Source organism: Pongo abelii, chromosome 14 (genome assembly GCF_028885655.2).
Source record: "Pongo abelii isolate AG06213 chromosome 14, NHGRI_mPonAbe1-v2.0_pri, whole genome shotgun sequence".
Classification (NCBI taxonomy): domain Eukaryota; kingdom Metazoa; phylum Chordata; class Mammalia; order Primates; family Hominidae; genus Pongo; species Pongo abelii.
Window position 1 is genome coordinate 114,093,336 of NC_071999.2, and position 24,001 is coordinate 114,117,336.

Sequence of the window (24,001 nt, forward strand, 5' to 3'; positions counted from 1 at the left end):
CCATCGCTCCCAGTGCGTGCAGTTATTCCGTCCTGCTGTGTGACACGGGAGAATGGCGCGCACGCCTGTGCACCTGCATCGACCGTGTAGCTGCCTGGGTGACAGCCACCCGTCTATGTTTTCTTTCCTATTCTAAAGTAAACGATTAGAAGTGGCCTCATAAAGTCTTAGGAAGAAACAGTAAGCCCTGCGCCACCCGGGGTCACTGCCTAGCCCTGCCCTCCGCGTGCACCATCCGCGTCTCCGAGGGCTCTTCCTCGGATCTGGACCCTCTGGACCGGTTCCGACCCTCCCTCTGCCCCCGCTGCCTGCGTCCAGCCCCCTCCCGAGTGGGCTTCTCCGAGGACCTCCGCAGCCGCGGGCGAGCTGGGTGCCTGCGAATCGCCGCCGCAGTCTGAGCCTCTGGTGCCCCTTAGCGTTGGCTCTCGGAGTTCTGAGAAGGGAAGGCGACAGACACTCTGGGAAAATCTGGGGTCACCTCGATTCCGGCTCCTACGCTGGATGCCGTGGGCAAGCATCGGGTCTCCTTTGATCTGAAGATCCTGCCCACTCCGCCCCTTGCCCCTGCCAGACCCGCGGGAGCAGGAGGTGGCGTGGGTGGCAGACGCTGCCGGTGCGCACCGAGTGCAGCGCTGCCCCGGCTCGCCCCGGGGGTCGCGTGGGACAGCGGTTTGCGGTGTCGCCCTCCCTACGGTGCTTTCCAAGGACCCTCATGCCCCGCCCAGGTGCACATTCACCACACGGGTCTTACTAGGTGACCTCGTTCTAAGTAAAATGCATTGAGAAACCAAAGGGATGGGGCATCCGTATCCATTTTCCTTTAACGAGCGCTGTGGGTGTTGGGGATGCGGGAGAAGTAGGTGTTTTTTAAAGAGAAAATTGCAAAACCTCTTGGGCAGGATTCGACCTACTAGCCTCTTCTGCTGCGTAATAAGGTACTGTATACACTAAATTTTACCCCTAAACATTTTCAGTTCTTACCAGCTATAGGTAATGATCATCAAAAAGCTGCGTCCAGTTTGATGGCTGATTTACTCAAGTGTCATGTAGTGTTTTAAAAGACGATTTGTGTAAGTAGATCATTCTAGTACTTTCGATTTCAATGTGTTGAATTTCTGAGTAATGTCAGTTTTTCCTCATAATACAGACAAAATTACTGTTTATTAACCAGATTGTTTATTAATCAGGACTGTACGGTACATGCCACAATATTTCTTAACGAAATATGAGTGCATACATTCGCGCTGACATAACTATTATTATACAAGTACAGTTTGTGCATTGTAAAAGTATAAAAATAAAAAGAGCAATTTAAAAAGTCATGATGATATCAACACCCAGATATAATCAGTATTTTCATTTTACAGCATCTTCCTAACATTTTTATTTTGTATTACTAATTTCCTGTTTTGTGATATTCACTAGTCCAGCATTTTCGAAGGATTGAAGTATGATAGAATACACGTCCACACTTATTAGATAATAATATATTTCCCTTCAATAATGCATCAATTTTAATCAGACACAAACATTTTAATGGTGGCTCAGATTATTAGCATCCAATGTCTTACTCTGCATGTCTGATTAAATCAGAAAGAGAACGAAAACTAGGGAAAATAAAATAAGTAAACAATATAAATTTAAAGTTTCGTAATTATCAAACAAGGAACCGAAGCAAAGGAGGGCTCTGTGACTTATCTTATTACTATTCAGATCTAGTAAAAATCATGTCTCAGAAGGTAGTTCAGTGATACTTAGTAAAAGTCTTATATACTGCATTAAAATAATAGTGTTTAATCTATTTTTACTTTATGTAACAGACTATATAGTTAATTCTTTATTTTTAAGTAAGCTGGGCCTTGCCTTCCTCTAATGTTTCTCATGAATTAGGATATTTTTATAAAAGACAATTTTAAGGACGCAAGCCCACTGAAAGTAAACTGTTGAGAACCAATTTGATTTTTGTTTGTTGTGCGTTGGTTCTAGAATGAACTGTTGGAAGACAGATAAAAGACCATGTATGGCCTCTTGAAGCTTAGTCAAGGAGCAGATAATACTAACTAGGCCAACAATTACAATACAAGGTAATCCGTGAAGATTAGCATGTTTTGAGACTTCAGATTAGAGCAGTAAACTCCAGTTGGATTTTATGAGGGACTAGGGATAGATAGGAATTGGGGACATTTAATGGGAGCAGAAAGAAGTCTTCTAGGGAGTAGAAAAGGACAATTCAGAAGAACAGCAAAGTTCAAGGACTCAGGAGCTTGAAGGAGCCCAGGGCACTGGTTGGACGACTGACAGATAAGTGGGGCTGTGTTGTGTGTGACCTGTACATTGGAAGGGGGCAAAGGAAGAGGCTGGAGAGAAAGGCTGGGGCTCTGTTATGAATGACACTGTATAAATACTCAGAGGAAACTGGCTTTTCTCCTGAAAGAGATGGATTCATTAAGAAAATTTAGATTGTGACTTTAATGTTCGTTTTCATGAACATCACTCTTCACTAAAATCAAAACGACAAATATGTTTGGAGAAGGTGTTAACTAGATTAGTAAATGTTGATTCTTGTTAGCTTATCAGCTAATATATTGCATAGTGGCAAGGAAGAACAAATAGCTTGGCTGGAATGTAGGTTGCATTTATATCAGGAAAATCAGGCTGTGGAGTCTAGAAACTCCTACGTAGGTTTTACCTAGGAATGTGACTAATGGAATAGAGAAGTTTAATAGCACCAGCACATTTCAGAACGCTGCTGAATAGTAGACAGTTGCAAATACATTATATTGAGGGATCTCCTGACAGGATGTACTCTGAACAAGAGAACATTGCAGAAACAATCTACATATATATCATAGCTCCCGGGTTACTGTTCAGGGGGTCATTTATGTTTATAACCTTCAGAAATTCAAAGCTCTTAATGTTATTTGATCATGCTTATCTTCATGGGAATTAGTGCTTTTATTCCTATTTAAATGGCTAAAGTTGTTATGCATTGGGAGACGGGTTTCTTATTCTGCCTTTATATTATAAAAACAACAAAATGATATATTTGTTGTCTTCTCAAGTATTTATCCTTATCCCTTAAAATTAACATCTGCCAAATAATTTTACCAAAGAAAAACAGGAAAATCCAGAATATCTTCTTATCTAGTGAAGGCCATTGCTTAAATATGTCTACTCCATAAATCAAGTAAATAACAACCCCAAGATATTTTCTTTTTTCACACTGAATGTATCCTGAAAACACAAAATTAGGTACACCCTTTGTTGTTCTCATATACTGTTTATGTGACACATATAAGTGAAAATGGATTATGCTCTTATATACACATTAATCTCAAAAGACTTTTGTGCTTTTAGAATTCACAGGTAATGTGCAAATTCTTGATGAGCATGTCTACATTTTCTACTTATTTTTGTGGTTGTTGTTTTGAGATGGAGTCTAGCTCTGTCCCCTGGGCTGGAGTGCAATGGTGCGATCATAGCTCACTTCAGCTCAAAATCCTGGGCTCAAGAGATTGTCCCACCTCAGCCTACCGAGTAGCTAGAACCACAGGTGCATGTCACCATGTCCAGCTAATTTTTATTTTTATTTTTATTTTTTGTAGAGATGTGGTCTCCCTGTATTGCCCAGTCTGGCCTAGAACTCCTGGCCTCAACTGATCCTCCTGACTCAGTCTCTCAAAGTGCTGGGATTACAGGCACGAGTCACCACACTGGCAAATGTCTACATTTTTAAAAACAAATTAAACATAAAGAGCTCATAAAGAATAGTCAAAGTTTATTTGTGGAAAAATATAAGACTGATCTATAAGCTTTTAATTCCGCTATCATTTGTGAATGTAAGCCTCTCTTTAAGATAAAAGCAGATTCTAGCATCATGAGATAAAAGCAGATTCTAGCAACCTGAGGGCTCTAGTTAGTTACCAGGATGGGAAATGTGCCTGGGGATTTCTGTAATTGCATTTCCACCTTGATTTGATAGGGTTGATTTGGCAAACTAGCATTTTCTCTCTATCTGTGTACTTCTACCATGCTCCAGCTCAGTGATTTTCTAATGTTGGTGGGCAGAGAATCAAGTAGAGACTTAGTCAACTTGGGCCCCTCTCCAGAGACCTGCCTCAGTAGAACTAGGCTGGGGTCCAAGGAAACTATTTTTAACAAGACCCCCTTAGTAACTTTTTATAACCTAAGAATGCTTCTATCTACAGTATTGGCGCTGCTGGATAGAGTGGCCGGTGTGAGTCAAATGAGGGTGCATGCTCTAAATTCTAAGCAAGTATCAAGATTCATCTGTGGAGAATATAGTGTTAAATAATGTTATTTGTAATTAAGCATTAGCATGTATAGAATTAAGTCATGAACACTTTTCATAGAATGCAAACAAAGTATACCCCACATGACATTAAAAATCTCCGTCATCATTGTCATCATCGAAATTACTATTTGACAAACTCTTTTAAGAATGTGTGTACATACACACCGTTTTGCAAGCAACAAAAGTGACAGAGGGAAAACACTTCACTCAAGATACACAGAACGAGGCCCATATGGAGAAATGAACAGAAGTTACTGACAAATAAAATAAAAGATTTGAACAGTAAGAAAAATCTGCCTGTGTCTACATAGAAAGATGGCTATTATAAAGATGAAAATTCTCCCTAAATCAAGTTACATATTCCTGAAAACAAGATGTGATTATTTTTCCTGAAAGAAACTATCCTCCAGAAAAGAGGGAGCCATTTTATATTTGAGTTCTTACAAAATCTCTCATAATGTGGGGGCCTCTCTCTATTTTATTTCAAACTTCATTTTGGGAAGACACAAAGGCTCCTGAAATGAGAGCCACCAATGTTTGTTTTTAGATGCTTATAAAGGTTACCTCATGGAGCTGTTAACATAGCAAAATAAATTTTTTAACAAAGGAAAATTTGGTAACTATTTCTGGGGTAAAGATTTTACAATAGCAAGTATTATCACTAGACATTTCTTTAAATGTGGATTTTTTTAAATCATGGTAGAAAACAATATAAAAAGTGTTCATGTGGCAGTTGTTAAGAATACACATCTTCAGGGTTTTTTAATATAAAAAGGGGAAAGAACAGTCTCATTATTATATGCATAGTTTCTCTGATTTGGTACAAAATTTTCCAGTGATGTCATTGATGTCATTGTGGAATGATCCAAGTGTTGCCTGTCAGCAGAGATAGGAGTGAAGTTGATGATGATGGTTAGATGGCCTCACAAGGGACTCTAGTGATAGTAAAGGTTCCAGTGGCAAACACACAAGTGAAAAGTTTGGATATAGTTTCATAATGTTTGAGAGTGTAAAAAATGCATTTTTAAATTAATACATTACTTTCTGTACTATTTTAAATAAGTGTGTATCTAAATAAATACATAAAATGTTATGAATAAACATTAGGCTATTTAATTTCATTTCATCTTTAAATTTGGGAAGTACAAACCGACAGGGCATGGTGGCTCAAGCCTGTCATCCCAGCACTTTGGAAAGCCAAGGCAGGTGGGTGGATCACATGAGGCAAGGAGTTCAAGACTAGCCTCGCCAACATAGTGAAACTCTGTCTCTACTAAAAATACAAAAATTAGCCGGGTATGGTGGTACGCACCTGTAATCCAAGCTACTCAGGAGGCTGAAGCAGGAAAATCACTTGAACCCGGGAGGCGGAGGTTGAAGTGAGCAGAGATGGCATCACTGCACTCCAGCCTGGGTGACAGAGCGAGACGCTTTCTGAAAGGAAAAAAAAAAAACTCATAGAAACCTTTTTGGAGTTAGCTTCTGATTCATCAAAAAGTATGATGGGCTTTAGACCTATTATATTTGGGCTTGCCTTATATGTGTGCATAAATATGATTTGTTCAGTACAATTTCAATTAAAAGATTTTTTATAGAACCTGACAAATTATAAATTTTATCTGAAATTATAAATAGAAACTAGAATGGAGCCTCTGTAACCATGGTCCTACAGCAGCTTGCAGCTGTCATGGGAAACATCTGGCTCCATCTTCAGACAGCCTTCCTGGTGCTCTGGCACTAACTTCAGTATGCTCACAGGGAAAGCAGAGTAGACAGGGTAGATAAATGGTGACTCCCTCATTCCATTAATATTTGATGCAGGATCCAGCCTCTGCCCTCCAGCTCTAAGAGAATCTCCAGCCAGAGCATGGATGAGGCCAGCAGGCAGATCTCAGAGACCTTTCCTGGACATTACTATATAGTTGGCGCTGGTTCCCACAATACAGCACAGAGAATAGCTTTGTGACACTAGCTACTAATTTGATCACAATTTGAGATCGGATGCATCCATGAAAGAGTGGACTCTGATATATTTCTCTCCCTACTTCTCAGACTTCAAAACCCACAGGGATGGTAAGAGCAGAGGTCAGAAGAAAATTAATTGCCAACAGAGAGGAGGGAAAACACACCTAAGATATCTACATCCAAGAGGACAGGCCACCCATTTGGGGAGCATTTCAATGCAGGTGGATTTTAAAGTATATAAATAAAAGTAATGAGGTGATAACCCTACCAGGTGCTAAAACATATGTTAATAATATAATAATTAAATAAATGTTTAAGTAGGTAAATAGCAGTAAAAACTAGAAATGACAGAAAAAAGGCCTAGTTCATGTAAGAATTTAGTATATGATAAAGGATAAAGAAAAGTATTACATAATATATGGTTCTGGGACAATAGTTTACATACTAGGATATACGTTCACTTAGATATTTACTTTCTGAATAGTTTCTAGGCATGTTAAATAATTAAATATTAAAATAATCAACTGAAAAAATAGATAAGACTTTTTTAAATGGAAAAAGCACATAATAAATTATAAAATTAAAATTTATAAATCCATACATCTTTTGTTTGTTAAAAAATTTATACTCTGGGGGACAGCCAATATGGCTGACTAGATGCAGCCAGGAAGAGCTTCTCCCATAGAGAGAGACCAGACCATCACGTAGACTGGCACACTCCAAACAGATCTTCAGAAATAAGGCATTGAGAGTGGACAGAGGGAGGATGCAGACCCTGGGCTGAAACAGAAGGAAACTGGGAACTCTTCACAGGGTTGCTAAGTAGCTGGACTCGTTCCTGGCCTTGAGCAGCTCCTAGGGGTGGGTGAGTGACCTAGGCATGGAGTGGCCTACTCTTGCTGTGGACCTCCGGGATCCCAGCTGTGGGAGACCCCACAACCCCCAGCGACATCTGAGCTGGCAGGGAGAACTGTCCAGAGAGTTGATAGAGACAGAACTCCAGCCTGTGTGGAGCCCAGAGTGGCATGGGAACAGCTGCAGTGGAGCAATGCCATAGGCACCCATCCCCCAAGGCTTGCCATAGTCCTGTAGGTGTTTCTACCCGTTGTTGGCTGCCAGACTTGGACAGAGTAGAACTGTCTTGCCCATGGGACAGGGCCAGTCTGATCTGAGTGACCCCCTCTCTGCTGGCCTCTCCCAGGGTCCCTGCCTGGCCACCACACCTGCTTGCAGCACAGCCTCAGCTTGCCAGTAGCCACTGCCATAGATCTTTTGCAGGCAGACCCCACCTAACTGTCAGAGCACTTTTGCAGACAGACTGCCAACAGTGTGCATCCACCCACAGCGTTCCCCTCAGGGGACATGCACACACCCATGGTCTCCCCCTGCTGCCCCACCGGCACACATGTGGGTGCGGACCGTTGGCCAGCACACACGTGCAAGGACCCCCACTGTTCTACTAGTATGCATGTGTGTGGGTACCCACAGCCGCCTTACTGGAGTGCTTTTGCCAGCAGCCCCTGTCAGAGTGTTGTTGCCAGCAGATAGGGCACACCTCAGCCAGTCTAGCACAGCAAGTGGTTAACCTTGAGGGGCCAGAGAACAAAGCCACAGGCCTAGTCCCAGCCCCCCAGAGTTGGAACATGTAGCCTACGAGTGCTGAGCTGAGGTTTGACCCTCTGAAATCATCCAGAAATGAAGCCAATCCACTAAATCCAACTTATACGATGGTCATATCCTCGAGGGCATCAAATAGTGTGAATGCAAAAAGCCCCATCCAAAAGATAACAACTTCAAAGACTAAAGGAACATCAGCCCACATAGATGAGAAAGAACCCGTGCAAGAACGCTGGCAGCTCTAAAGGTCAGAGTGTCTTCTTACCTCCAAATGACCACACTAGGTGCCAGCAGTGGTTTTTAAACAAACCGAAATGGCTGAAATGACAGACAATTCAGAATCTGGATGATAAGGAAGCTCATCTACATACAGAAGGTTGAAACCCAATCCAAGGAATAGAATAAAATGATCCAAAAATTGAAAGATGTCATAGACATTTTAAGAAAGACCCAAACTGAATTTCTGGAAATAAAAAATTCACTACAGGAATTTCAGAATGCAATTGGAATCATTAATAACAGAAAAGGCCAAGCTGAGGAAAGAATCTCAGAGCCTAAAACCACTCCTTTCAATCAATAGAGGCAGATAAAAATAAAGATAAAATAATGTTTTAAATGAATGCGACCTCCAAGAAATATGAGATTATGTAAAGAGAACAAACCTACCGTTCATTGGCATTCCTGAAAGAGATGGAGAGAGAGCAGGCAACTTGGAAAACATACTTGAGGATATTGTCCACAAAAATTTCCCCAACCTTGCTAGAGAGGTTGACATGCAAATTCAGGAAACTCACAGAACCCGTGTAAGATACTACACAAGATGACCATCCCCCAGACACATAGTCATCAGATTATCCAAAGTCAATATGAAAGAAAAAATATTAAAGGCAGCTAGAGAGAAGGTGCTGGTCATATACAAAGGGAACTCCACTAGGCTAACAGCAGACCTTTCAGCAGAAACTTCACAAGCCAGAAGAGATCAGAGCCCTATATTCAGCATCCTTACATAAAAGAAATTCCACCCAAGAATTTTATATCCAGTCAAATTAAGCCTCATAAGCAAAGGAAAAATAAAATCCTCTTCAGACAAGCAAATGCTGAGGGAATTCATAACCATCATATCTACCTTACAAGAGGTCCTCAAGGGAGTGCTAAACATGGAAGGGAAATATCAGTACCTTCCCCACAAAAACACATTTAAGTACATAGCCTACTGATACTATAAAGCAACTGTACAATCAAGACTACATAACAACTAGCTGACAATACGATGACAGGATCAAATCCTCTCATATCTATATTAACCTTGAATGTAAATGGGTGAAATGCCTCATTTAAAAGACACAGATGGTGGCTGTGCATGGTGGTTTACACCTGTAATCTCAGCAATTTGGGAGGGCAAGGCAGGAAGATTGCTGAGCCTAGCCTAGGCAACATAGCAATACCCCATCTCTACAAAAAAAAAAAAAAAAAAAAAATTAAAATTAGCTGGGCATGGTGGCACATGCTTGTAGTCCTAGCTATTTGGGAGGCTGAGGGGGGAGGATCATTTGAGCTTGGGAGGTCAAGGCTGCAGTGAGCCAAGATTGTGCCACTGCACTCCAGCCTGGATGGCAGAGACCTCATCTCAAAAGAAAAAAAAAAAGACACAGAGTGGCAAGTTGGACAAAGAAGCAAGACTGGACGATATGTTGCCATCAAGAGAATCATCTCACATGCAATGACAGCCATAGGCTCAAAGCAAAGGGAGGGAGAAAGATATATCAAGCAAATGGAAAACAAAAAAGAACAGGAGTTGCTATTCTCATTTCAGACAAAACGGGCTTTAAACTAACCATGATTTTTTTTTTAAAAAAAGGACAAAGGCATTACATAGTGATAAAATGTTTAATTTAACCAAAAGACTTAACTCTTCTAAATGTACATGCAGCCAACACTGGAGCACCCAGAGTCATAAAACAAGCTCTTAGAAACATATGAAGAATCTTGAATAACCACAGAATAATAGTGGGAGACTTCAACACTCCACTGAGAGTGTCAGACAGATCACAGAGACAGAAAAGTAACAGATATTCAGGACATAAACTTGACATTTGAACAAATAGGCCTACCAGACATCTACAGAATATTCCACTCATCAACAACAGAATATGCATTCTTCTCATCTGCACATGGCACATACTCTAAGAACGACCACATGCTTGGCCATAAAGCAATTCTCAACAAATTTAAAAAACTCAAAATCATATCAACCCCACTCTCAGACCACAACACTATAAAAATTGAAATCAATACCAAGAAGATCTCTCAAAACCATACAACTACATGAAAATTAAACAACATGCTCCTGAATGACTTTGGGTAAAGAATAAAATTGGGGCAGAAATCAAAAACTTATTTGAAACTAATGAAAATAAAGATACAACATACTAGATGATACAGCATTAAGAAGAAAGTTTATAGCACTAAATGCCTAAATCAAGAAGTTAGAAAGATCTCAAATTAACAACCTAACATCACACCTAGAGGAACTAGAAAAATAAGAGCAAACCAACTCTAAAGCTAGCAGAAAATAAATTAAGCAAAATCAGAGCTGAACTGAAGGAAATTAAGATGTAAGCATGCCTATCAAAGAATGCAAAACCAAAAGTTTGTTATTTGAAAGAATAAATAAGATTTGATAGCTAGCTAGATAGATTTTTAAAAAGAGAGAGATCCAAATAAACACAATCAGAAATGCAAAGGTGACATTACCACTGACCCCACAGAAAGACAAAAATAGAGACCATTCAAACACCTCTGCACACTAACTAGAACACCTACAAGAGATGGATAAATTCCTGAAACATACAACCTGAGATTGAACCATGAAAAAGGTGAAATTGTGAACAGATCAATAACAGTTCCAAAATTGAACAGTTATGAAAAAAGAAAAGAAAAGAAAGAAACTACCAACCAGAAAAGGCCCTGGACCAGAAAAATTTACAGTTAAATTCTACCAGATATGTAAAGAAGAGCTAGTACCAGCCCTACTGAAAATATTCCTAAAACTGAAGGAGGGGGGAACTCCTCCCCAACTCATTCTATGAGGCTACCATCATTCAGATACCAAAAGCTGATAGAGAGACAATAAAAAAGCAACCTTCAGGCTAACATCCCTGATGAATATAGATGCAACAGTACTCAACGAAATACTAGCAAATGAAATCCAGCAGCACATCATGAAGCTGATTTACCACAATCAAGTAAGCTTTATTCCTGGGATGCAAGGTTGGTTCAATATATGCAAATCAGTAAATATGATTCATGACATTAACAAGACTAAAAACAAAAACCACATGCTCTTCTCAATAGACACAGACAATGCTTTCAATAAAATTCTACATCTCTTCATGTTAAAAACCCTCAACAAACTAGGTGTTGAAGGAACATACCTCAAAATAATAAAAGCAGTCTATGACAAATGCATAGCCAACATCATACTGAATGGGCAAAAGTTGGAAGCACTCCTCCTGAGAACCAGAACAAGACAAGGATTCCCACTCTCAACACACGTATTTAACATAGTACTAGAAGTCCTAGCTAGAGCAATCAGGCAAGAGAGAGAAAAAAAAAAAGGCTTCCAAATAGGAAGAGAGAAAGTCAAACTATCTCTGTTTGCAGGCAATATGATTCTAGACTTAGAAAACCCCACAATTTCTGCCCAAGGGCTCTTAGAACTGATAATCAACTTCAGTAAAGTTTCAGGATACAAAATCAATGTACAAAAATCAGTAGCATTTCCATACACCAAAAAACATCCAAGCTGACAGCCAAATCAAGAACACAATCTCATTCACAATAGCCACAAAATAATAAAATTCCTAGGAATACAGCTAACCAAGGAAGTGAAAGATCTGTACAACAAGAGTTCCAAAACACTGCTGAAAGAAATCAGAGGGGAAACAAACAAAAGAAAAATCATTCCATACTCATAGAGAGGAAGAATCAATGTTTTTTTTTTTTTTTTTTTTTTTGAGACAGATTCTCACTCTCTCGCTGTGTCGCCCAGGCTGGAGTGAAGTGGCAGGATCTCGGCTCACTGCAAGCTCCGCCTCCTGGGTTCAAGCCATTTTCCTGCTTCAGCCTCCTGAGTAGCTGGGACTACAGGCACCCGCCACCACCCCTGGCTAATTTTTTTTTGTATTTTTTAGTAGAGACGGGGTTTCACCATGTTAGCCAGGATGGTCTCGATCTCCTGACCTTGTGATCCGCCCACCTCGGCCTCCCAAAGTGCTGGGATTACAGGCGTGAGCCACCGTGCCCGACCGAATCAATGTTGTTAAAATGGTCATACTGCTTGTTTACAATGGCAATTAGCAATGTACAGATTCAGTGTTATTCCTATCCAATTACCAATGTCATTTTTTTTCACAGAATTAGAGAAAACTATTGTAAAATTTATGTGGAACCAAAAAAGCCCAAATAGCCAAAGCAATCCTAAACAAAAAGAATACAGCCTGAGGCATCACACTACTCAACTTCAAACCGTATGCAAGGCTACAGTAACCAAAACAGCATGGTACTGGTACAAAAATAGACACCTAGATGAAAGGAACTGATTAGAGAACCCAGAAATAAAGCCTCACACCTACAGCCATCTGATCTTCAACAAAGTTGACAATAACAAACAATAAGAAAAGGGTTCCCTATTCAATAAATGGTACATGGATAACTGGCTAGTCATATGCAGAAGATTGAAACTGGGCCCCTTCCTTTTACCATATATGAAAATCAACTCAGGATGGATTAAAGACTTAAATGTAACACCTAAAACTGAAAAAAAAAAAAAAACCTTAGAAGAAAACCGGGTACGTACCATTCTGGACATAGGCCCTGGCAAAGGTTTCATGATAAAGTCTCCAAAAGCAATTGCAAAAATAGACAAGTGAGTCTAATTAAACTAAAGAGCTTCTGCACAGCAAAGAAACTATCAACAGAGAAAGCAGACAGCTATGCATCTGACAAATAATCTATTAAAAAAACTTAAATCAACAATGAAAAAGCAGACAACATGAAAAATGGGCAAAGGACATGAACAAACACTTCTGAAAAGAATACATGCATGCAGCCTACAAGCATATACAAAATGCTCAACATCACGAATCATTAGAGAAATGCAAGTCAAAACTACAATGAGATACCATCTCACACCAGTCAGAGTGACTGTTATTAAAAAGTCAGAAAGTAACAGATGTCGATGAGGTCGTGGAGAAAAAGGAATGCTTATACACTGCTGGTGGGGAAGTAAATTAGTTCAGCTACTGAAGAGTGAAGTTTGGAGATTTCCAAAAGAACTTAGAACCACCATTCCACACAGTAATCTCATTACTGAGTATATACCCAAAAGAATATAAGCCATTTTACCAAAAAGACATATGCACTTGTATGCACATCACAGCACTGTTCACAACAGCAAAGACATGGAATCAACCTAGATGCTCATTAATAGTGGACCAGATAAAGACAATGTGGTACATATATACCATGGAATACTACATAGCCATTTAAAAAGAAAAAAATCATGTCCCTTGCAACAACATGGATGCAGCTGGAGGCCATTATCCTAAGCAAATCAACACAGGATCAGAAAATCAAAAAGTGCATGTTTTCACTTACAAGTTGGAGCCAAACATTCAGTACATGTGGACACAAAGAGAGGAACAATAGACACCAGAGCCTACATGAGGGTAGAGTAGGGGGAGAGGAAAGATAAAAAACAACTACCTATCAGGTACTATGCTCACTAACTGGGTGATGAAATCATTCGTGCATCAAACTCCAGTGACACACAATTTACCCATATAACAACTTTGCACATGTACCCCATGAACCTAAAATAAAAGTTGAAAAAGAAAAAAATATATATAGCTAAACTGAAAGGAAAATAAACTCTTACCTGTTCAAGTATTTTATGAGTATGGCAGATTAATTTCCTGACATTGATACACATATCCTCCCCAAACTTACAAATATAAAGGATTAGAATTCCAAAATATTGTGTAATGTGTATTCATTCATCAGTTCATTATGAAACATTACTTATTCTACAACCACTAAGTATGAAGTAGATGTCTTGTTCTCCTTGACTCAAGGGTGAACAATGTAAATATGTACTTTAACCACATGGTACTGACAGTCCAGAAATATGGGCAGATATTTTTATACTTTTAAAGGCTTAAAAATTAAATTTGATATTATGTAAACTTATCTTCACGAAAGAACAAATACGTTACCAATCCAGTTTGCCTTGTAAATTCTGATTCATTCATTGAATTTCAACTTACACATTGATTTTTCCCTGATGTCTTCCTTGACTATTCCAGATCCAGCTAGTTAGTCTTTCATTAATTCATTTCACCAGTGTATATTGAATAGCAACTATGTATCTTTCTAGGAACAGAAATATGACCATTTCCTTAACATGTTCTCAATGTAGTTACAATTTTACTATTGACTTTTTAAAATTTGGTGTTTCTACAATAATATATTCAGTAATTCTTAACCATTTCTTAAAGTATCTCTTTGCTTTTTTCATGACAGCTCTGCACACTCTCTCTGAAATCGGTTTACAGGCTCATACACTCAGTATTTTGCACATAATTTTACAGGGTTCATGGACTTCCTGAAATTCCATCATGGATCATTTACATCAGGTCAACCATACATGCAATAGAACCTTCCATCTTGGCAGGTGCCCATAATTATTGCCTGTGTTTGTTTATACATCTTCCCTTTTTCTTCGTTTTTATCCTCTTATAGGCTCCTCTTGGGCAGTGTGTCTTTTTGTATTTACAGCAGCTAACAGAGTGACAGCACATATCAATATTTATTGAATGAAAGTGGATATGTGGAAAGACAGAATTCAATAGGATCTCACATGGCTTTTATTCTAAAACCTGCTGCATGAAAGTTGCTTATGCCTACATAATTCAATCTCCCCCAGAAACAACTAACCACATAGAGCATCAGTTAGGATTCTTCTGTTGAAAGCAATAGAAAAAAAGTCCTAAATAGACTTAAGTAAATATCAATGTATTGACTCATGTAACTGAAGAGTCCCATGGTAAGCTTTCTTTCAGACATAGCTGGATATGCAGGATTAAACAATGTCTTTCTTTTTTTTTTTTTTTTTGCCAGTGTTATTTTCCAGCTCTCTGTTCTGACTCCTGATGTGTTGGCTGTGCTTACACGTGGGTGCTTCATTCACATGGCAGGGTTGTGTCAGCCGCCACCATCCCACATGCTTCACAATTTAAGACCATTAGAAATAGATTCTCTTCCAGGAGCTCCCACAGAAGTCCCGAGTTTCACTGTGGTTGGAAAGGCTTAAGCCAAGTGCTTACTCTTGAACAAATCACTGTGGCTTAGGCTGCCTCATGTGATCCACACCTGGAGCTGAGATTGATCCACACCCTGGCTGAGTGTGCAGAATGCAAGAGTGGTTGACCTGCATGTGAAAATCTGAGGCCATCACCAGCATTGGGGGAATGGATGCAGAGCTCTCAATGACTGGCAAGCATCCATGTATCCTCCTTGTCATCTAAACCCCTTCAAAAGACACAGGTTTACATAAGCTGCCCTCTCCCCTCTACAAATACAGACAACCTCTGTAAAGTAGGTCTATTTATTGGCAAATAACAGAAAAGTTGCTTAAAACTAATTTCAGAAAAGAAAAATGATTATTTTGTGTTCTATTACCAAAATGTTCAGGAACAGAGCCGAGCTGGCTTTGTGTGTATTTATATTCAACTCAGCCTCTCTAATTCCCTCAGCACTGTGCTGGCTTCGTTTTTAAGGTCCATGTTTTGGCTTCTGGAGATACAAAGTTGAACATAAGTCTCTGTAACTGAGGTGTCTTACTCCTACTGAATCTGGCTTGGTTCTAGAGTCCGTCCTTGAACCAATCAGCATGACCAAGAGGATGGAACATGTTGAAGAGGTTAGTCTGGAGAATGTGTTTTATTCAGAAATCCAGCAGTGAAGTTAGCTTTGCAGAAACTACATGGGTTGAGGAGACCCCGAATAAAAAGATGGGGTACTATAATCACGAGGAGAAGGGGGATAGTGAGAAGAAAAAAGAGTATTTATTAAAATAATATAACCTACTTTTTCATCTTGGAGTCCCAATGTCTGCCTCCATGTCCAGGATCTCTGAATGATATGCCATAACATTGGGTACAGATGCGACTTCTCACACTCTGGCAACTGTAGATAAATAACAAGACTGACTACTCCCAAACATACCCAGCACAGCATTGTGGAACACGAATGGCCATTTATCAAAAGCGGAGAAACTTCCACTTCCATTGTTGGAAGACAGGCTTCTTCCAGCTTGGAAAGCCAAATAAAATATAAAATATATCTCTGTGGCAGCTGTGACACACCACGGTAAGTCCCATATTCCACACTGCTCTTCAGGAGCTTGTCAATTCAGAGCAACAGTGAAGAGGCTTTCTAGCTAAACTGAAAGAAGAAACTGTGGGAGTGAGGGGAAGGGAAGTGACTCAGGTCCACCAAAAAGGGGAGACCACAGTAAATATCTCAGGCGTGTAGTCCGGAGCCTCAAACATTTACAGAGTAGAAGGAAAGAGAACAAGAAAACGGCTGGCCCTTATAAGGTCTGAAGCCTAAATTTGAAGAAGATTGATCCCTGATGAGATTGTGGTGCTCTGTGTCTACCCTAACTGGCTACCTGGTACAAACGAAAACCTCCCATGAGAAATTTTAAAATTATCTCTATAGTGTTTCACATCATCATTTGGAATGTAATAAGCAAATGATCAAGTCTATCAAAAGATAGCATAACAGAATTTTTGGAGAAAAATCAAACAATAAAAACAAATCTGTAGAAGATCCAGAAATTGGGCATAAGATTTCAGATACTTTTTAATTGGTGTGTTCAAGAAAATAGAATTCTTCTAGCCTTTTTCTTCTGCCTTTCCTTCCAGCCTGTATTTTCTCTACATTTAGCTTAGGACTGGGGATTTGCTTTTTCTAACCATGCAAATGTCCCAACTATTAGATATCTGATTCTTTTCCATCACAGGCTGAAAGCAGAGGCATCACTGTTGTCAGATGGGCTAGTTTCAACATCAGCTTGGCACGTGTTTCTTCCTGTTGACTGTAAGATCCAGACTTTTTTCTAATATGTTTTTAATGCTTACCCTCCCAGGTGTATACCCACCCAGGTGTATATTCCTGGGACTCAATATTCACAAGGTTGTGCTCGAGTGTCTACTGTACCCCCAAATCACAAGAATTCCCAACTTTCCGTCTTCGGATATTGCCTACCTCGAGAGATAGCCCAACTAATTTCACGATTTAGGCAGTCACTGTCATATTTTACATCATCACTACTCTTACTTCAACACCCTATTCTCAATTTAAAATTCAGTATCAATTGGGATTCTTTCACTCATGTAACTAAAATTACTGGCTTCAGATTTGTGGGATTCAGGCCACTTTTTACTCTTATCACTTGGCTCTGCATTCTATTCCACTGCTCTGTTCTCAGACTGAATCCTGATCACAGGGGCTTGAGCCTCATACTCTCTCAACTTCAGCCTCAGCCAAAGTTCCACTGTATTTCCTTGACTCTGATATGACGAAGTGCCCATTTCTAAACCATTTCTCTAATGGGGTAAAATTTGGAGAAAGAGTAAAATTTTCTCATTTACCAGGACTGTCAACAAGTGATAATCATTGTGCTATAGCTAAAGAATAAGAAATGAACGAGCATGGCTCTGACAAATTAAAGTTGTGTGGTTCTCTACAAAGAAATGGAGAATGAAGCCTAGATTGTATAAACAAGCATATGCCTGTTTCACCATATTTAGACTTTACTCTACACACAAGAGAATGTCACTAAAGTAATTGGAAAAATTCTGAAATAACAATCAGATTTTGCATTTTAGACATTTGATCTTAGTAGCAGTGTGAGAGAGGCTAGTTTGATAATATCACAGTCAGGGGTATTTGTAGGAGGACATTCCAGAAATCTACTCCACAAACTCTCAGAATTATGCACACAGAAATGTCATTTCAGAATTTAGCTTTCAGTGTGTTATTAAAATATACTCTCTTCATGACTGAGGCAGTAATTCTTCAGGCTGCAGGGAGCATTGGATACTTTCAGTATTTAGCTGAATTCCTACTTAGGAATTGCCATAACTCAAGGCGAACTTCCTTGCCCAAGGTTATACCCCATTAAATAACCAGTCAGTGTAAAGGAATGAAGGATCAGCCCCATTTCCTCAATTAGGGCAATTCTGATGGACTTGCCCAAGTCAAGAGCTCCTCATTGGATTGTCCGAGGCTTCTAACTACAGCACAATCCAGCTCCTTCCTCTGCCCAACCCTGCTTCTCTCATTTCCTGGAGGTTTTGTTTCAGGGTGCATTCTTCAATAAAACTTCTTCACACAAACTTCTCCCTTTGAGTCTATCTCCAGGGACTCTATGTAAGATAAGTGGCACCAAAAGTAGTCCAAGGAAAAGAACACAAAATGGGATTAGGATTTCCAACAAGATGGCTGGCAATGAGGACCCCATCACTGGTGGTAAGTGTTAAACTCTGTGGCAGTACAATTTTAAAACATTTACTGATGCAAAGTCTGAAGCTGTGGAAATAAATTCACTAACTGATGTAATAGCCAAGGCATTTGAGAAGTATGAATGAAGCAGTAGCTATAAAGACCATGAAATCGGATGGCCAATGGAGCCAAAACCAAGGGTATTCTGAAACAGTGTGGAAGTCAGAGGCTCTCCAAGGCAGCCATAGAGAAACTTTATCCCCTGCAACCAAAAGGTGAAAAGACCTGCTGATGACACCTCTATTAGTCCATTCTTGCATTGTTATAAAGAACTACCTGAGATTGGGTATTTTTTTTTTTTTTTTTTTTTGAGACAGAGTCTTCCACTGTTGCCCAGGCTGGAGTGCAGTGGCACAATCTCAGCTCACTGCAAGCTCCGCCTCCTGGGTTTGCACCATTCTCTTGCCTCAGCCTCCTGAGTAGCTGGGACTACAGGCACCTGCCACCACACCTGGCTGATTTTTTTTACTTTTAGTAGAGATGGGTTTTCACTGTGTTAGCCAGCATGGTCTCGATCTCCTGACCTCATGATCTGCCTGCCTTGGCCTCCCAAAGTGCTAGGATTACAGGTGTGAGCCACTGTGCCCTGCTGACTGGGTAATTTATAAAGAAAAAGGCTTAATTGACTCACAGTTCCATAGGCTGTACAGGAAGCATGACTCGGGAGGCCTTAGGAAACTTACAATCATGGTGGAAGGTGAAGATTAAGCAGACCTATCTTACATGGCTGGAGAAAGAAGAAGACAGAGAAGGGGGAGGTGCTGCACACTTTTAAACAACCAGATCTCATGGGAACTCACTATTATGAGAACAGCAAGGGGGAAATCTGCTCCCATGATCCAATCACCTCTCACCAGGCCCCTCCTCCAACACTGGGGTTTACAATTCAACATGAGATTTGGGACACAAATCCAAACATATCATTCTGCCCCTCCCAAATCTCATGTCCTTCTCACATTACAAAATATAATGCGTCCTTCTCAACAGTCCACCAAGTCTTATTTCAGTATTTCAAAAGTCCATAGTCCAAAGTCTCATCTGAAACAAGGCAAGTCCCTTCCACCTATAAACCTGTAAAATCAAAAGCAATTTAGTTACTTCCAAGATACAATGGAGGTACAGGAACTGGGTAAATACACCTATTTGAAGAGGGAAAAATCAGGCAAAACAAAGGGGCTACAGGCCTATGCAAATCTGAAACATAGCAGGGCAGTCATGAAATCTGAAAGCTCCAAAATAATCTCCTTTGACTCCATGTCTCACATCCACACTGATGCAAGGAGTGGACTCCCAAGGCCTTAGGCATCTCTGTCCCTATGGCTCCACAGGATACAGCTGCTTTCATGGGCTGGCATTGAGTTCCTGTGGCTTTTCGAAATACACGGTGCAAGCTCTCAGTGGATCTACTATTGTGAGGTCTGGAGGATCTACCACTGTTGGGGCTGGAGCTTCTCACAGCTCCACTAGCTGTGCCCCAGAGGGGACTTTGTGTGGAGGCTCCAACCCCACATTTCCCCTCTGCACTGCCCTAGTAGAAGTTCTGAATGAGGGCTATGCCCCTGCAGAAGACTTCTGCCTAGACATCCAGGTGTTTCCATACATCCTCTGAAATCTAGGCAGAGGCTCCCAAGCCTAACTCTTGCTCTCTGCACACTCACAGGCTTAACACCGCATGGAAGCCACCAGGTTTATGGCTTGCACCTTCTGGAGCAGTGACCTGAGAAGTATCTGGGGCCCTTTTGCCACAGCTGGAGACGGAGTGGCTGGGACACAAAAAGCAGTGTCCTGAGATTGCACAGGGCAGTGGGGCCATGGGCCCAGCCCATGAAACCATTCTTTTCTCCTGGGCTTCCAGAACTGCCACAAAGTTCTCTGAAATGCCTTCAAGTCATTTTTCCCCTTTGTCTTGGCTATTAGCATTCAGCTCCTCTTTGCTATGCAAATTTTTGCAGCCAGCTTGAATTTCTCCCTGGAAAATGCGTTACTCGGACCCATTTTTCAGACCTTTACAGTCTGCTTCCCTTTTTGAATATAAGTTCCAGTTTCAGGTCATTTCTTTGCTGATGAATATAAGTATAGGGTGCTAGAAGCAGCCAGGCCACATCTTGAATGTTTTGCTGCTTAGAAATTTCTTCTACCAGATACCCTAAATCATTACTCTCAAGTTTAAAGTTCCACAGATCTCTAGGGCAGGGGCACAATGCCTCCACCCTCTTTCTAATGCATAACAAAAGTGACATTTCTCCACTTCCCAATAAGTTCCTCATTTCTCCTGGACTTTATTGTTCATATCACTATCAGCATTTTGGTCACAACAATTGAACAAGTCTCTATGAAGTTCCAAGCTCCCTCATCTTCCTGTCTTCCTCTGAGCCTTTCAAACTGTTCCAACTTCTGCCCATTACCAAGTTCCAAAATCACTTCCTCATTTTCAGGTATCTTTACAGCAGTACCCCATTCCTGATACCAATTTTGTGTATTAGTCTATTCTCGAATTGCTATAAAGAACTACCTGAGACTGGATAATTTCTAAAAAGAGGTTTAATCTACTCACAGTTCTGCAGGCTGTGCAGGAAGCATCTCTGGGAGGCCTCAGGAAACTTACAATTATGTCAGATGGTGAAGGGGAAAGCAGATACATCTTACATGGCCGGAAAAGGAGGAAGAGAGAGAAGAGGGAGGTGCTGCACACTTGTAAACAACAAAATCTCATAAGAACTCACTCACTATCATGGGAACAGTAAGGGAGAAATCCACCTCCATGATCCAATCACCTCCCACCAGGCATCTACATCAACACTGAGGATTACAATTTGATATGAAATTTGGATGGAGACACAAATTCAAACCATATCAATACCCAAGTGTTAATTACAAAGTTAGAGATTCTCCAGAGAAGATTAAAATTTCAACTCCAGCAGATCTGCTACACAGGTTAGAGGTCTGATGGACTCTGACACTTTGGATAAGAACATCTGGGTCAATGCAGAAATTCTGGACTCCGTAGATTCTTCCAAACCCTCTGCACTGAAGAATGTGTCCCTGTCTCTCCTTTAAAGGCTAGTGCTCCCCTTGCTTTACAATGGCATAGAAGCCTCTGCTTTGCAGACTATAAGTGTTTCCTTAGAGTCTATCTATATATACCTCCCTCTTTTGCTGACCACCAGCCCCAGAATTTGGAGCAAATCTAAGCATATTCTAATTGAGAAATCACCTGGCCTCCAAGGGGAGAAAAACTAGAAAAGCTGTATTACCTCTGTGAAACCCTCAGGATCCAGGAGCTGAATCAAGAGGGGCAGAAAATAAAGCTGTGTAAGGGATAATTTGTTAAGATGGGAAAACTTTCTTGGGGTACAAGGGTAACACCTTGGCATGATCTCCTGGAAAAGGTGCTAAGCTGCTACTAGTGTGGCTCTTAGAAGCTTGGAAGAAATGGTGGTTGGGTCTCAATGAAAGAAAAATGCAGACCCCCATGGGAGATGATGGAGGAAAGCTTATAGGCCCTGAGGAGTGGGCATGCTAGTGAATATGACACTTCAGGCCAGAACTCCAGCTGAGCATAACCCATGGGACATCCCATAGGATGCTCTATTTACCAAATAAAGAGTGTGCTGTGTGTGGTGGGCAGCATTATCAAGACACTCAGTATGGCAGTCCTCCGTGGGGAAGGCTGTGATGGAATGCAGTTCACAAGTAGCAAAAGGAAGAACAGAATCTCAAAGTGATAGAAGCTGCATAGCACACACAGGTGAAAACATGAAACAGGCAGAAAAATCTGGAGGTCAGAGAAAGGTCAGAATGGTTAAGAAAGGGAATAGTAGGGGCTGTCCTATATGTGGTGGTATTTTAATTTGGCACTAATTTTTGCAACTCCAAAAATTCCAATTCCACCATCTCCATAGTTTGGAGTAAATCTCAGCATATTCTAGAACTATACCTTTTAGCAAGACTTTTACATGTGAGCCAAAAGATATGTATAAAGATGTGTAAGATAACAGCGTATTTAATTGATATAAAAAGTGGGAAAACTCTAATTTTCCATTAAGAGAAAACAATTAAATAATAGTTAATGATATTTTCTATGAAGTGTGGCTATTAAGTTAATGAGAGCCATGGAAATTGACATAGAAAGATTGTGAACACATATTCTTAAAGGGGTAAAAACCAATAACTGTCAACATAAATTGATCCAAATTAAAATTTTAAAACCCTATATGTCCATCTCTTCTATGTATATTGGAAAGTTTAGAGAGGAAACTCACCAAACTATTCCCAGGACATGGCTCTGTACAGGGAATCCTACTCAGGATTACGGAGATGTAGGATTACGGAGATGAGGCAGTAGAGAGGAAAAATAATGTGATGAAGTAAATACCTGTTTTTCATTGTGCTAAAATACACATAACACAAAATTTACCATCCTAACTATCTTTAAAGTTACACTTCAGTGGTATTAAAATACTGCCATTGCCATGCAACCATCATAATCATCCATCCCTAGAACTCCAGAGATGTCATATAAGGAATCATAGGGGTTACATTTCTTCTGCTTTTTTTTTTTGAGACAGGATCTCTGTCACACAGGCTGGAGTGCGATAGCACAATCTTGGCTTACTGCAACCTTCACCTCCTGGGCTCAAGCAATCCTCCCACCTCAGCCTTCTGAGTAAGTGGGACTATGCTATGCCTGGCAATATTTTAATTATTATTTTTTGTAGAGATGAGGTTTTGCCATGTTGCCCAGGCTGGTCTCAAACTCCTGGGTTCAAGTGATCCTTCTGCCTCGGCCTCCCAAAGTGCTGGGATTATGGAAGTGAGCCACTGCATCCAGCCTCTTTTCTGTTCTTTATCTGTTTATCTTTTTTCCTGAGTTTTTAATCACTTAGGGTGTGTCATGTATGGCTTTTTGTAATTGCTTTAAAAAAGTTATATGTAACAGTAACTTATGCTGTCTGTGAATGAATAATGAGAAAACACGTTTAAAACAATAAGACATCTTTATTTGAAAGTTTAAATTTCATATTTGTAATTCACTTTACCAATTTTCCTTTTGCACTGGTCTAAGTTTTCACTATTTTAATAACATGAAATGAAGAATATAAAAGGTCTTGAATAGTTTCAGCAGTAAACCTGAAGAAAGACTAAGTGTGGAAAATCAAGCCTGTCCACACTCAATCTCCCCTGTCTAAAGTGTAGACAAGCAGAACACGCTAACAACTTCATGCTCCCCACTGTCGTGGCTAAGAGACAATGACAGAAGCTAGAAAAGTACACAGAAGAGGGTTGGGACTGAGAAGATCCAGGCCATTTAAATCCATAACCCACAGGTATAAGATATGTTGCCACTTGCTGCCAACTTTTTTACCTCACAAGCTAAGTAAAATGTATTCCTCAGATGTTGGCTTAATTTTTTATTTTTGAGGCAGTTTAAGGATAATGTTTAGCTACACTGCTTGGTATTTCTTCAGGTTA